Here is a 15,137-nt window from a genome sequence, read left to right on the forward strand (position 1 = left end):
TAGCATGGGTGTCTTAAGAAGTCTAGTGGGCAACTTATACTTATCCACAAATCCCCTTGATATGTATGAATGCGATGCACAAGTATCGAAAAGAATGACTGCAATAAATGACTTAACCAAAAACATACCTATTACTGTATCTGGCTGGGCTTCAATCTCCTCCACGTTAACGTGGTTCACTTGCCCCCTGTTGAAAGGGTTGGGCTTCTTCCTAGAACTTCCATTGCCGTTTCCATTCTTAGCTTCAGGACATTCATTGGCGTAATGTCTAGTCTTCTAGCACTTGTAGCAAATAACATGGCTTAGATCTTTCTTGGAGGGCGTTGCTGGGTTGGAACGGTTCTGTCCGTTGCTTCCTCCATTACCATTCACGTTCTTGGAGCCACTATGGTTGTGCGAACTCCCTCCAGGGTGATTGTGACCTCCATGGTTGTGCTGAAGGGGTCCTCCCGAGATCGGGGTAAAACGGGGTCTCTGCTGAGCTCCAGAATTATACTTCCCATGTCCATACTTCCTCTTGCGGTTATCAATCTGCTGCTGCTTCCCTTCAATCATGAGAGCTCTACCTACCAACTCCTGGTAGTTATTGAAATTTGCCACCATCAACTGCATGCTCAGCTCATCATTCAGTCCTTCCAAAAACTTCTCCTGCTTGGCTGCATCTATAGCAACGTCATCTGGGGCATAACGTGCTAGCTTACTAAAGTCATCAACATACTGTCCAACGGTGCGTCCTCCTTGGCGTAAGTTGCGAAACTCACGCTTCTTCATGGCCATAGCTCCTGTTGATACATGGGTAGTGTGAAAGGCCTGCTGGAACTGGTCCCATGTAACAGTGTCTATAGGATAGGTGACAGTGTAATTCTCCCACCATGAGGCTGCTGGTCCATCCAATTGGTGTGCGGCAAAACGCACTTTCTCAGCATCCGTGCATCATGCAGTGGTTAACTCCCTTCCAATCCTGTGGAGCCAATCATCTGCCACTATCGGCTCGATGCTACTGGAGAACACCGGTGGTTGCAACCTCAGAAAACGGGCTAAGTTGTCAATTGGGGGTGGTGATGGTGGGTTGTTGTTGTTGTTGCCTTGGTTCTGAACTAACAACTGCATCAAGGTATTCTGCTGCTGGATCAACTGAGTGAGCTCCGATGGAAAGGTAAATCCGGGGTCACGTCTCGGAGGCATCTGAGGGTTTAGAGGGAAGAGAATAGAAAAGAATGAGGTCTAGTGAGAAAACACTACCCATATGCACATGAGACAAACACAAACATATCACTCAATCAATCAAGCAAGGCATACAATCGGTCTAGAACTATCGTTACAAAAGTGCTCGGACTATTCTATATACATGGTGGAATACTAATTTTATTTTGGTGGTCAAATAGAAAAATTGATCAGTTGAAGACTCCATGATAGACGTTCGCTTTACCTAGAACAAGTATGAAACAAGAAGTACTTTGTAGGTGTTTGAGGGAGTCCTGGATTAGGGGGTCTCCGGACAGCCGGACTGTTAAACTATGAAGATACAAGATTGAAGACTTCGTCTCGTATCCGGGTGGGACTCTACTTGGCGTGTAAGGCAAGCTAGGCAATACGGATATGGATATCTCCTCCTTTGTAACCGACCTTGTGTAACCCTATATCTCTCCGGTGTCTATATAAACCGAAGGGTTTTAGTCCGTAGGACAACAACTACAACATACAATCATACCATAGGCTAGCTTCTAGGGTTTAGCCTCTCTAATCTCGTGGTAAATCTACTCTTGTACTACCACATATCATCAATATTAATCAAGCAGGACGTAGGGTTTTACCTCCATCAAGAGGGCCCGAACCTGGGTAAAACATCGTGTCCCCTGGCTCCTGTTACCATCCGGCCTAAACGCACAGTTCGGGACCCCCTACCCGAGATCCGCCGATTTTGACACCGACATTGGTGCTTTCATTGAGAGTTCCTCTGTGTCGTCGCCGTTAGGCTTGATGGCTCCGACTATCATCGACAGCGATGCGGTCCAGGGTGAGACTTTTCTCCCCGGACAGATCTTTGTATTCGGCGGCTTTGCACTGCGGGCTAATTCGCTTGGCCATCTGGAGCAGATTAAAAGGTACGCCCCTGGCCGTCAGGTCAGATTTGGAAGTTTGAACTACACGACCGACATCCGCGGAGACTTGATCTTTGACGGATTCGAGCCACAGCCGGGCGCGCCGCACTATCGCGATGGGTATGACCTAGCTCTGCCGCTGAATAGTACCCCAGAGGCTGCGCCCGCATCAGCTCCGACCCTTAGCTCGGAGCCAACTGCGCCAGTTGAGGACGGGTGGTTAGACACCGCCTCAGGGGCTGTAGTCTCGACGGCGATCGAGCTGAACACCAGCATAATCCTCTGCGCAGCCCATGACTCCAAGGTGTCGGACTCTTTTCCAGACTCCGAACCATCCGCGCCCCTGCCAATCGAATCCGATTGGGCGCCGATCATGGAATTCACCGCCGCAGATATCTTTCAGTACTCGCCCTTCGGCGACATTCTGAATTCACTAAGGTCTCTCTCTTTGTCAGGAGAGCCCTGGTCAGATTATGGCCAACAGGATTGGGATGCGGATGACGAAGAAATTCGATGCCCACCCACCACCCACTTCGTAGCCACTGTCGATGATTTAACCGACATGCTCGATTTCGACTCCGAAGACATCGACGGTATGGACAACAATGTCGGAGAAGAACATGAACCAGCACCTATAGGGCACTGGAAAGCCACCTCGTCATATGGCATATACATGGTGGATACACCCAAAGAAGGCAATGGCGACGGGATAGCGGAGGATGACCCCTCCAAGAAGCAACCCAAACGCCGACGTCAGCGGCGCCGCTCTAAGTCCCGCCAAAGTAAAAGTGGTGATACCGGCACAGGAGATAATAACACTCCGGATAGTGCCGAAGAAAACAACAAACCCCTCCAGCAAGATTTAGAGCAGGAGGATGGAGGAGCCAGCTCTCCTGAGAGAGCGGCAGACGGAGAGGAGGAGGATGACAATTACATCCCCCCTCCGAAGACGAGGCAAGCCTCGGCGACGATGAATTCGCCGTCCCAGAGGATCCCGTCGAACAAGAGTGCTTCAAGCGCCGGCTTATGGCCATGGCAAATAGCCTGAAGAAAAAGCAGCAGCAGCTTCAAGCTGATCAAGATCTGCTAGCTGACAAATGGACTGAAGTCCTCGCGGCCGAGGAATATAAACTCGAGCACCCCTCCAAGAGGTACCCAAGGCGCATGTTACTACCCCAACTGGAGGAAGAAGTGTATGATACGACTGATCGGCCACCTCATGGCCGCGATAGAGAGGCATTCCAGCCAAAATCTCAGCCTCCACCCCAACGCTATTCAAATAAAAAGGCATGGGGAGATACGCCGGACCTGCGAGACATATTGGAGGACAAGGCAAAGCATTCAAGATCGATCTACGGATCACGAGGGCGCACAACTATGCGAGACGACAAACGTCACGCCGGATACAGTAAAAGAAAATCCGGCCGGGCCGAACACAGCGGGCAAGACCCATTCGAGCTGCGTCAAGATATAGCCCAATACAGAGGCGCTGCACACCCCTTATGCTTCACAGACGAAGTAATGGAACATCAATTCCCAAAAGGTTTCAAACCTATAAATATTGAATCATACGACGGCACAACAGACCCCGCAGTATGGATTGAGGATTTCCTCCTCCACATCCACATGGCCCGCGGCGATGACTTACACGCCATCAAATACCTCCCACTAAAGCTCAAAGGACTAGCGCGGCATTGGCTTAACAGCTTGCCAACAGACTCCATTAGCTGTTGGGAAGATCTAGAAGCCGCATTCCTTGACAACTTTCAGGGCACTTATTTGCGACCACCAGACACCGATGATTTAAGCCACATAATTCAGCAGCCAGAAGAATCGGCCAAGCAATTCTGGACTCGGTTCCTTACAAAGAAAAACCAAACGTCGACTGTCCGGATGCGGAGGCCTTAGCGGCTTTCAAGCACAACATCCGAGACGAGTGGCTAGCCCGGCACCTTGGTTAGGAAAAGCCGAAATCTATGGCAGCTCTCACGACGCTCATGACCCGCTTTTGTGCGGGAGAAGACAGCTGGCTGGCTCGCAGCAATAACATATCAAGAACCATGGTACCTCAGATACCAAGGACGGCAATAGTAGGTCACGTCGCAACAAGCATAAGCACCGCATTAACAGCGAAAATACTGAGGATACGGCAGTCAATGCCGGATTCAAAGGCTCTAAACCCGGTCAGCGGAAAAATCCATTCAAACAAACTACGCCGGGTCCGTCCAGCTTGGACCATATACTCGATTGCTCGTGTCAAATACACGGCACCCTAGACAAGCCAGCCAATCACACCAACAGGGATTGTTGGGTGTTCAAGCAGGCTAGCAAGTTAGTTGCCGAAAACAAGGACAAGGGGCCGCATAGCGATGACGAGGAGGAGCCCCGGCAGCCGCCCACCGGAGGACAGAAGAGGTTTCCCCCGCAAGTGCGGACGGTGAACATGATATACGCAACACACATCCCCAAGAGGGAGCGGAAGCGTGCGCTCAGGGACGTATATGCGTTGGAGCCAGTCGCCCCAAAGTTCAACCTTTGGTCCTCCTATCCGATCACCTTCGATCGCAGGGACCACCCCACTAGTATCCGTCATGGCGGATTCACGGCATTGGTCCTAGACCCAATCATCGACGGATTTCACCTCACTCGAGTCCTTATGGACGGCGGCAGCAGCCTGAACCTGTTTTATCAGGACACAGTGCGCAAAATGGGTATAGACCCCTCGAGGATCAAACCCACAAAAACGACCTTTAAGGGCGTCATTCTAGGTGTAGAGGCCCATTGCACAGGCTCAATCACACTGGAAGTGGTCTTCGGATCCCCGGATAACTTCCGAAGCGAAGAATTAATCTTCGATATAGTCCCGTTTCGCAGCGGTTATCACGCGCTGCTCGGGCGAACCGCATTTGCTAGATTCAATGCAGTACCGCATTATGCATACCTCAAGCTCAAGATGCCAGGACCTCGCGGAGTTATCACAGTCAATGGAAACACAGAGCGCTCTCTCCAAACAGAGGAGCACACCGCAGCCCTCGCAGCAGAAACGCAAAACAGCATCTCAAGGCAATCAACTAGTTTGGCGCTTCACAGCCCGGACATCGTCAAGCGCGCTCGGGGCAATCGGCAAATAGACCGCCTGGCGCGATCTGAGCTCGCGTAGCAATACGGCGGCCACCTCAATCCCAGCCCAGCGGCGAAACTCGTGCTGCGCGTACATAATTATGCATTCAAAATACCATGGGCACAGGTGGGGAGGGGGCACAACTATGGCACGCCCCAAGACGCGGCCTAAACCGCACTAGGGGCTTCCCGTTCGGTTATTTTTTTCTTTTTCTTTCAGGACCTTAATCTCTGGAAACACTGTCCGGCAACATGATGCAGCAACCAAGGAGGCAGACAGCTACGTTATATCACGGAATTCCCAGGTTGATTACAGTAATGAGTGAAATACTCAATTTAATATCATTCCTCAGCTTGCCCTTGGACGGGACATAGTCCTACTCTTTGCTTATCGCACTATCTGTATCACTCTGCTTTAACGCAATTTTTTAATAAATAATGCATGACATTACGACTATTATTGCATTCTTGTTATATATATATATATATACATATACATATATATATATATACAGACGGTCTATTCTGGTAATATTAGTAGAATAACTATTCTGCACACCACTTCGGCACTGCACGCTCAACAGAAGCGCACTGCATCATTTTGCCGACGAGCACTGCAATAGAGACTAGTGAACTTCTCGTCGGAAAAAACTGCACGCGTTATTTTTTCAGTACTGTTTTCGCTCTAATTTTTTAACTGTTTATCGGAATGAGGCGTGTGATATACCATTGAAAAGCTATGGATTAGGCGCAACTTCGACATGTTAAACACTTTTCGAGATTCCACATGGTTTAAGAGCAGTTTTGAAAATAGTGCGGCGGATGACGAGTGGCAGCGAGCGTTTTTTCGTGTTTTTTTTCTAAACCGCTTGTTGGAATGAAGCAAATGATACGCCGTTGGATAGATATCGTCGAGGCGCATCTTTTTCATATATAAATCTTGCTCTAATTCATTACGGTTTAACAACAGTTTCAAATTTACTAAATCGCGGAACTCTGTTTTTTCAAAAAATTTGAAATTTTTGGTATTGTTTTTGCTCCAGTTTTCTAACCGTTTGTCGAAACAAGACATATGATACGCCATTGGAAAGCTACGGACAAGGCGCAACTTTCATATGTTGAAATGGTTCTGAGATTCCTTACAGATTTTAGTTAATTTTGAAAATCATGCGGCTGACTTCGAGAGGCAGCGGCTGTTTTGTCGCGAAATTTTTACGAACGGCTGGTCAGAATAATTCAAATCATACGCTCTTGGAAAGATATCGACGAGACGCAACTTTTTCATGTAGAACACTCTCTAATTCCTTACGGTTTAAGAGCTGTTTTAAATTTACCGAAATGTGGACACTGTTTTTTCGCGACAACCAAATCGACGTGGGTACTTCATCCGACTGAAAAACCGCACTGCATCGGACGAAAAATCGCACTGCATCAGACGGGTAAGAGAACTGCATATTTTCTTTTATTGAAACGTAATTTTTTCAAGGACGAGAAAGTAGAGTGCACTTCACATTGGGTGTAAATGAACCACAACACTATCAAGAAGTGAACCTAATTACTTTTTTTCGCTTCCGTAACAATGTTTTTTGCACTTACAGGATGAACAACATCATACGGCCGATAGCACTGCTTCAGAATGAAAACCGCACTGCATCGGATGGGCAAGCGAGCTGCATAATTTCTTTTGTCGAACGACTTTCTGTTGTTTTTTTACTTTTTTTATGAACGAGAGTGGACCGCAGAGACTAGGGCAAGTGAACCACATCATATATCAAAGTGAACCGTTTTACTTTTTTGTTGATTCGCTAATTTTTTCACATTTTTTATGCTAGGCACAAGTGAACCGCATCACTCTCAAAAATGAACCACATCCGAGGACCAAACACACTACATGTAATGAGTAGCGAGCTTCTTCTGAGGTATTTTTGTTTCGAAGTACCAAGTGAACCTCAAAGGAGTTTTATAGCGAACTTCATGACAGAATAAAATGAGCTTCAAAACATACACATCCACTCATTATTTTGACATAGCCACACAACCATGCAGTACACAGCAGTATGGTCACCGGCAAAATGCAGGACATGCATGATTAGCTGGCGAACCCCAAGTGCACACTAGAGGGGCTGCATGTTCTGCTTTGCCTGAGCTGTATGTACTGCTTGCGGAAGCGTGCGGGCTACGAACACAGGATTTGTCAACGGTGGCCGCCGCCGGAACAGGAGTGCATGCCGGCATGCTGCCATACTTCTCGGCGCCAGTGATGGAGACCATGCGAGGTGGCCATGAATAAGAACCACATCGGGGCGCTTGACGCACTGCTCGCGGGATCTGGCTGAACTGTACAAGCAAAATCCAGAAAATAGAAAGAAAAAAAGAACTCTTCCTGACTGCACCCGCATGGTGAGGTGCACTGCACCATGCGTCTGCAGTGCACGCCGCCCGCCTGCTTGTCATAACTGCACTGTAAGAAAGAAAGGAACATGGAAGCAAATCAAAATCAAGATGGAACTGTACGGCTACCCTCGAGCTTTGTTAATTTGCACCGACGACAAAAAAGGGTGGAGGAAGGCATAGGAGGAGGGTGCTGGAGCGCCACCAGGCATCCAACCCCCATCACCGCTGGTCGCCACCATTCCCCCTTCAGCAACTGAGCTGCACTAGAGCAGCAACCGAACTGCTCAGTCCTTGCCCTCCTAGTAGCAAGATCTCGTGGGCTAGCCTGAGTCAGAGGAGACGCCACCAGGCCCGACGCGGATCCTGACCAGGAGAGGAAGGAGGGGGTGGCCCAGCTACCATCGCCTTGGCTATGCAGGGGAGGAGATGTGCCTCGGCTGCTGCTGGTAAGCCAGAGCGATGGAGCCATTTGTCGCTATGGCCGGTCACCGTCCTATGGCAGAAGTGGAGGGGGGGTAGGCCAGGAGAAGTGGTCAGGTGGCCTCGGCTCGATCCAGATCGAGGACGAGAGGCGGACCGCACGGGGGGAGCAGAGGAGTGGTCGGGGAGGCTGTTTATCGCCGGTGAAGTGCACGGCGTCCCCATCCGTACTGCATGCCCTGGGGTGGTTGGGACCTCGACGGGAGATGGGGAAGGGGAGGTTGGCATAGGGATCCTGCAGGAGATGCGGACAAAGCAGGGGTAACCAGTCGCGGGGGAGGAGGGGAGGAGGGAGCGTCGGTGGACGGTTGCCGGAACGGATCCATTGCCGGGAGGTGCGCTGGGGATGGTCGCCGGCTTGGATCCATGGTCGGGCGCCGGATCCATCCCTGGGCGACGCTTGGGGCGGTGGGCGATGGAGGGAAGCCAGCACCAGGGCGGCGATGAGAGGCGGCGGCGGCGCGGCAGAAGGTGGACGGGGGCGGGGCGTGGCGGCGGCGGCGCTGCAGAAGGTGGACGGGGGCGGGGCGTGACGGCGGCGCGACAGAAGGTGGACGAAGGCAGGGCGGCGGTGGCGCGACAGAAGGTGGAGGGTAGGTGTGGGATTTGGATCAGGGGTGGAGGTAGTGGGGTGTTGTGCGGGAGGTGGGGGTGGGGTGGGGCTTTTTGATGCGGTTTGGTTTTGTCGGGCCGGGTGGTTCAGTTCGCCGGCGAGGGACAGAACCGGGGTGTTATCAGAATAAGCCTACTGTTATTAGAATAAGGTCTTAAGGGGTGTTATCATAATAGACCCACCCTATATATATATATATATGTGTGTTCATTAATGACGCCTTGCAACCGTACACTATGGTACGGCCAATACACCAGGGGCTTATGTACCCCACAATGCGGTGTGAAAAGTCCGAACACTTTCACAAGTGCGGCACCACAAACTTATAGCATTATATGCATCAGCTCCGAATGATGTCTTTGGTCAAATGTTGGGATTGCCCGGCTCCTATGTTTTGGTACCTTACGTTCCGCTCTATCTGCTAAGGTAGCGCTAGGAGAACTACTACGATTGTGCCCCGGTTCTTCCGGGCTTAGCACCTCAGTAGAGAAAGCTAAAACTGACTGTCATGATAAGGCGAGAGACTGGTCGCTGTTCGGCAAGGTTTTTCGAGTCCCCAAAGACTTATGCTGCTTAGGGCATGGGGCCGGCCCTGTCCGGCTTACAGGCATGTATCGCGCCCCGAATTCGGCCTTCCGAATACCAGGGGCTTCGCCGAAATTTAAAATTATAGAATTCTATGGCTAAGTGAGAGTGATAAAGCATTATTAGTCTGGTTGCCTTGTTCGTTGTGCTGAGCACCTCCCTCGAAGGACCCAAATATGGGAACAAGAGTGCTCAGGTTTATCCCGAACACCCCAACACTCGCGGCATGAGGGCAGAAGCCGAGGACTAGCCATCTCTCAGATTGGATAAACAGCCAAATAGAAGGTAATATTTTAAATTCAAACAAGCGTTGCATAGCGCATATGAAACAAGTTTTCATAAATACAGGATAAAACGAGCAAGTTTACTCAAGTATTACATCTTTCGAACACTCGTCCGCGATGAGACGGGCACCCGGCAAAACACCCTCGTAGTACATCTCGGGGTGGCGGTGCTCCTTGCCCTCTGGCAGCCCATCCTTGATCAGCTTCACGGCGTCTAACTTGACCCACTGCAATTTCACACGGGTGAAAGCCCGGCGTGCACCTTCAATGCAGACGGATCGCTTGACGACCTCCAGCCGCGGGCAGGCATCCACAAGCCGCCTCACCAGGCCGAAGAAGCTGTTCGGAAGGGCGTCGCCAGGCCACAGCCGGACTATAAAGCTCTTCATGGCCTGATCGGCTGCCTTATGTAGCTCGACCATCTGCTTCAGCTGGTCGCTCATTGGCACCGTATATTCGGCCTCAGCATACTGAGACCAGAACAGCTTCTCCGTCGAGCTTCCGCCCTTGGCCTGGTAAAATTGTGCGGCATCAGACACACTGCGGGGCAAATCTGCGAATGCTCCTGAAGAGCTCCGGATCCGGGTAAGTAATCAGTAATTTACTTTTACATGCTTGCTTTGCATATAGAAAGCCTTACCCGCCGTTATCTTCTTCATCGCGTCGATCTCTTGGAGGGCCTTTTGGGCCTCGGCCTTGGCACTCTTTGCGCTCTCAACAGCCGCGGCAAGCTCAGACTCTCGCGTCTTCGAGTCAAGCTCCAACGCCTCGTGCTTCGTCGCGAGAGCCTGGAGCTCTTGCTGCACCTCGCCCACCTGAGCCTCGTGCTTCTCTAGCTCGGTGCGCTCCTTGGCCACTTTATCTTCGGCCTCGGTTAGCGCTTGCTTCAGGGTCGCCACCTCGGTCGTGGCTCCTGGCAAACATACGATGATCCTGTCATTTTGCAATCGCGTCCTTTTGTATATATACACATCTATAGACAGGGTATTACTTACCCTTGTTCTCCTCGAGCTGCCTCTTGGCAAGGCCGAGCTCTTTCCGGGACCCCTCGAGGGCCTGCTTCAGTATGGCGACCTCCACAGTCAGTGCGGCGGACGCCAGCAGCGAAGCCTGCATATGCATATTGACTCACTTATATTAGACTCCTGCGATATTATTTGATCCTCTGTTCGGCTTTTCGAACACCGAACAGAGCATCAGGGGCTACTGTTTATCCGGTAATATTCCTACTACATTTTAAAACACTTACCTCGGAGCCTGTTAGAAGGCTGGCACAAGCTTTAGTCAATCCGCTCTTGGCGGACTGAACCTTTTGGATCACCGCACTCATGATAGTGCGGTGCTCCTCGTCGATGGAAGCGCTACGAAGCGCTTCCAGCAGATTGTCCGGCGCCTCTGGATGGACAGAGGTCACCGGCACATGCGTCTTGCCCCTCTTAGAAGGACGCCGCCTGCCCGAGCCCAGAACCATTGGAGGGTCCGGCGCGGTGTTCGGCTGAGGGCCGAACTCGGAGCTCTCGGGGGCCCCGTCCCCTCGGCTCCCGGAGTCCGGAAGGTCGCCTTGAGGCGCCTCTGGGACTGTCTCCCATCGATCCGGTGCCTCTTGAGACAACACCTCGGCGTCGTCGGCAGGATGAGGGGAGGTGGCTGTCGGGACTGGATCGCTATCCATGTCCGACAGGCCCAAGGCGCCGTTCGATGATACATCGATGCTGGCTCGTGGCGGCCTGCATAATTGCGTTCGACGTTAGAGAAAGCAGTGCGGCAAAGGAATCCTATGAGTTACTCTGGTATCCGAATACTTACGATCTCCCCGGGGGCTTGACCCTGGGAAACCACTCGTCTTCGCCTTCATCGGCGGCGGTGGAACCGTCCGGAAGGAGAGTCCTTCCCTTCTTGGACCCTCCGGCCTCCCCGATAGGGGCGGCCTTCCTTTTCTTGTCTCCCCCAGTCGGTGGGGGAGCATCTTCTTCTTCTTCTTCCTCGTCTTCGGGGGAAGAGTGCGCCGCAGAGTCATCGGACGGTGAGTCCGACGACGCCTGGCGTTGGGAACTCTTTCGAGTTCCCTTGGCCTTCTTGGTCTTCTCCGGCACCGTATAAGGGGCCGGAGTCAACATCTTCGCCAGAAGAGTGTCTGCGGGGCCTTCGGGCAAAGGAGCCGGACAGTCGATCTGTCCGGCCATCTTCTGCCAGTCCTGTTAAAGGTATGGGAGTTTAGATCCCGCATAGAGTCAATCTATTTAAAATAAGTATCCTATGAAAGGTAAAGCAGCTTACCGCAGTGGCTTGGCACTTCGCGCTGAATCTGCAATCCTCAGTAATAGGGGGGGACCTCGGCGCTTTTTAACAGCACCCTCTAGGCGTCTTCGTGAGTCATGTCGAAGAGCCTGTTCAGAGTTCGGTGCTGCGCCGGATTGAACTCCCACAAGTTGAACTCCCGTTGTTGGCACGGGAGTATCCGGCAGATAAGCATAACTTGGACTATGTTGACAAGCTTGAGCTTCTTGTCCACCATGTTTTGAATACATGATTGGAGTCCGGTCAGCTCTTTTGAGTTACCCCAGGACAGGCCCTTCTCTTTCCAGGAGGTGAGCCGCGTGGGGATGCCAGATCAGAACTCGGGGGCCGCTGCCCATGCAGGGTCGCGCGGCTCGGTGATATAGAACCACCCCGATTGCCACCCCTTTATGTTTTCCTCAAAGGAACCCTCGAGAGCCATGTTATGTTGGGAATCTTGCCCACCATGGCGCCTCCGCATTCCGCCTGACGGCCGCCCACCACCTTCGGCTTGACATTGAAGGTCTTCAGCCATAAGCCGAAGTGGGGCTTGATGCGGAGGAAGGCCTCGCACACGACGATAAACGCCGAGATGTTGAGGACGAAGTTCGGGGCCAGATCGTGGAAATCCAGGCCGTAATAGAACATGAGCCCCTGGACGAATAGATGGAGAGGGAATCCCAGTCCACGGAGAAATGGGTGAGGAATACCACCCTCTCATGGGGCCTGGGGTGGGGATGAGCTGCCCCTCATCTGGGAGCCGATGCGCGATATCGTCGGGCAGGTATCCGGCTCTCCTCAGTTTCTTGATGTCTCCCTCCGTGACGGAGGAGACCATCCACTTGCCTCCCGCTCCGGACATGGTTGGAGAAGGTTGAGGCAGAAATGTGGGCTTGGGCGCTAGAGCTCGAGTGTGTGAAAACGGATGAGCAAAGGAGGAAGAAGGCATGGATAGAAAGGTGAATCCTTGTCCCTTTATACGGGCGGATGAAACTAAGCGTCCCCACTTGCCTGGTAAAACTTGCTTATCCCCCAAGCGCCGCAATTGATGGCGCGGTTGGGTTACCCACACCCGTATTGATGAGAATCCCATCATAAGGGGACACGATCTCTGCTTTGACAAGACGTGTCGAAAAACTGCCTCGCGTTATGTGCGGGGCTGGTTAAAAGAAGTGGTTCGAATAATCACCGGGCCATGAAACACATCATGCTGCCAAAACGAGTCAGCAAATTAGATCTGCGAAAATATTATTCTCTCTACGGTGGAATGTGGAACTTATTTTGCAGGGTCGGACACTATCCTCGTATTCAAATTCTTCTGTGATGTATTCGGAGAAGGAACCCGCCTTGCAATGCCGAAGACAATACTGCGCGCCGGACTCATCGTCATTGAAGCCTGGTTCAGGGGCTACTGAGGGAGTCCTGGATTAGGGGGTCTCCGGACAGCCGGACTATCTCCATTGGCCGGACTGTTAGACTATGAAGATACAAGATTGAAGACTTCGTCTCGTGTCTGGGTGGGACTCTACTTGGCGTGGAAGGCAAGCTAGGCAATACGGATATGGATATCTCCTCCTTTGTAACCGACCTTGTGTAACGCTAACCCTCTCCGGTGTCTATATAAACCGAAGGGTTTTAGTCCGTAGGACAACAACTACAACATACAATCATACCATAGGCTAGCTTCTAGGGTTTAGCCTCTCTGATCTCGTGGTAAATCTACTCTTGTACTACCCATATCATCAATATTAATCAAGCAGGACGTAGGGTTTTACCTCCATCAAGAGGGCCCGAACCTGGGTAAAACATCGTGTCCCCTGCCTCCTGTTACCATCCGGCCTAGACGCACAGTTCAGGACCCCCTACCCGAGATCCGCCGGTTTTGACACCGACAGTGTTTTTGGATAGGTTTGCAAGATAATAAAGAGCAAGTAAATAAAATTAGGGGATGTTTAGATAAAGACACAACTAAAGTTAGTTTTAATAGATAGCTTTTTGTTACGAGAAAGTTATTTGTCCCTAGGTAATCGATAACTAGACCGGTAATCATTATTGCAATTTTATTTGAGGGAGAGGCATAAGCTAACATACATTCTCAACTTGGATCATATGCACTTATGATTGGAACTCTAGCAAGTATCCGCAACTACTAAAGATCATTAAGGTAAAACCCAACCGTAGCATTAAAGTATCAAGTCCTCTTTATCCCATACGCAAACAATCTACTTACTCGGCTATATGCTTCTGTCACTCACGGCACCCACCATAAGAAAATCATGAACATATTGCAAACCCTACAGCGGGAATCCCTCATGCTTACGCGACACGGAGAGCACCATAGGACAGCACCAATAATAAAACATGCAACTCAAACCAATCATGATCACCAAATAACCCATAGGACAAAACGGATCTACTCAAACATCATAGGATAGCCATACATCATTGGGAAATAATAGATAGCGTTGAGCACCATGTTTAAGTAGATATTATAGCGGGTAAAAGAGGGAGGGGTTACACCACTGGATAGAGGGGGGAAGAGTTGGTGATGATGGCGGTGAAGTTGTTGGTGAAGATTGCGGTGATGATGATGTCCCCCGGTGGCACTCCAGTGCCACCAGAAGCGAGGGAGAGAGAGCCCCCTCCTTCTTCTTCTTCCTTGACCTCCTCCATAGGTGGGAGAAGGGTTTCCCCTCTGGTCCTTGGTCTCCATGGCATGGGAGGGGCGAGAGCCCCTCCGAGATTGGATCTGTCTCTCTCTGTTTCTGCGTTCTCTCTGGTTGCCCTTTCACTGTTTCATATATATATGGAGATCCGTAACTCCGATTGGACTGAAATCTTCGCCGTGATTTTTTCCTATAGCTTTTTGCGGCCGAAGAAGGGCATTAACTGCCTTACGGGGGTCCACGAGGGTCGGGGGCGCGCCCCCTGCCTCGTGCCTCCCTCGGGCACCGTCTCGCGTGGATTTTTCTTCCCGTATTCTCCGAATATTACAAAAATAATCTCCGTCCATTTTTATCCCGTTTGGACTCCATTTGATATGGATATTCTACGAAACAAAAACATGCAACAAACAGGAACTGGCACTGGGCACTGGATCAATATGTTAGTCCCCAAAATAGAATAAAAAGTTGCCAAAAGTATATGAAAGTTGTAGAATATTGGCATGGAACACTCAAAAATTTTAGATACAACGGAGACGTATCAACTTGCGGTGAAGCTTGTATTTACAAGAAAGTGAGTGGGAGTACTACAGCATTTCTGGTAAGTATATGTGAATGA

This window comes from Triticum urartu, chromosome 7A (genome assembly GCF_056163025.1).
Source record: "Triticum urartu cultivar PI428250 chromosome 7A, HENAU_Tu73, whole genome shotgun sequence".
NCBI lineage: Eukaryota > Viridiplantae > Streptophyta > Magnoliopsida > Poales > Poaceae > Triticum > Triticum urartu.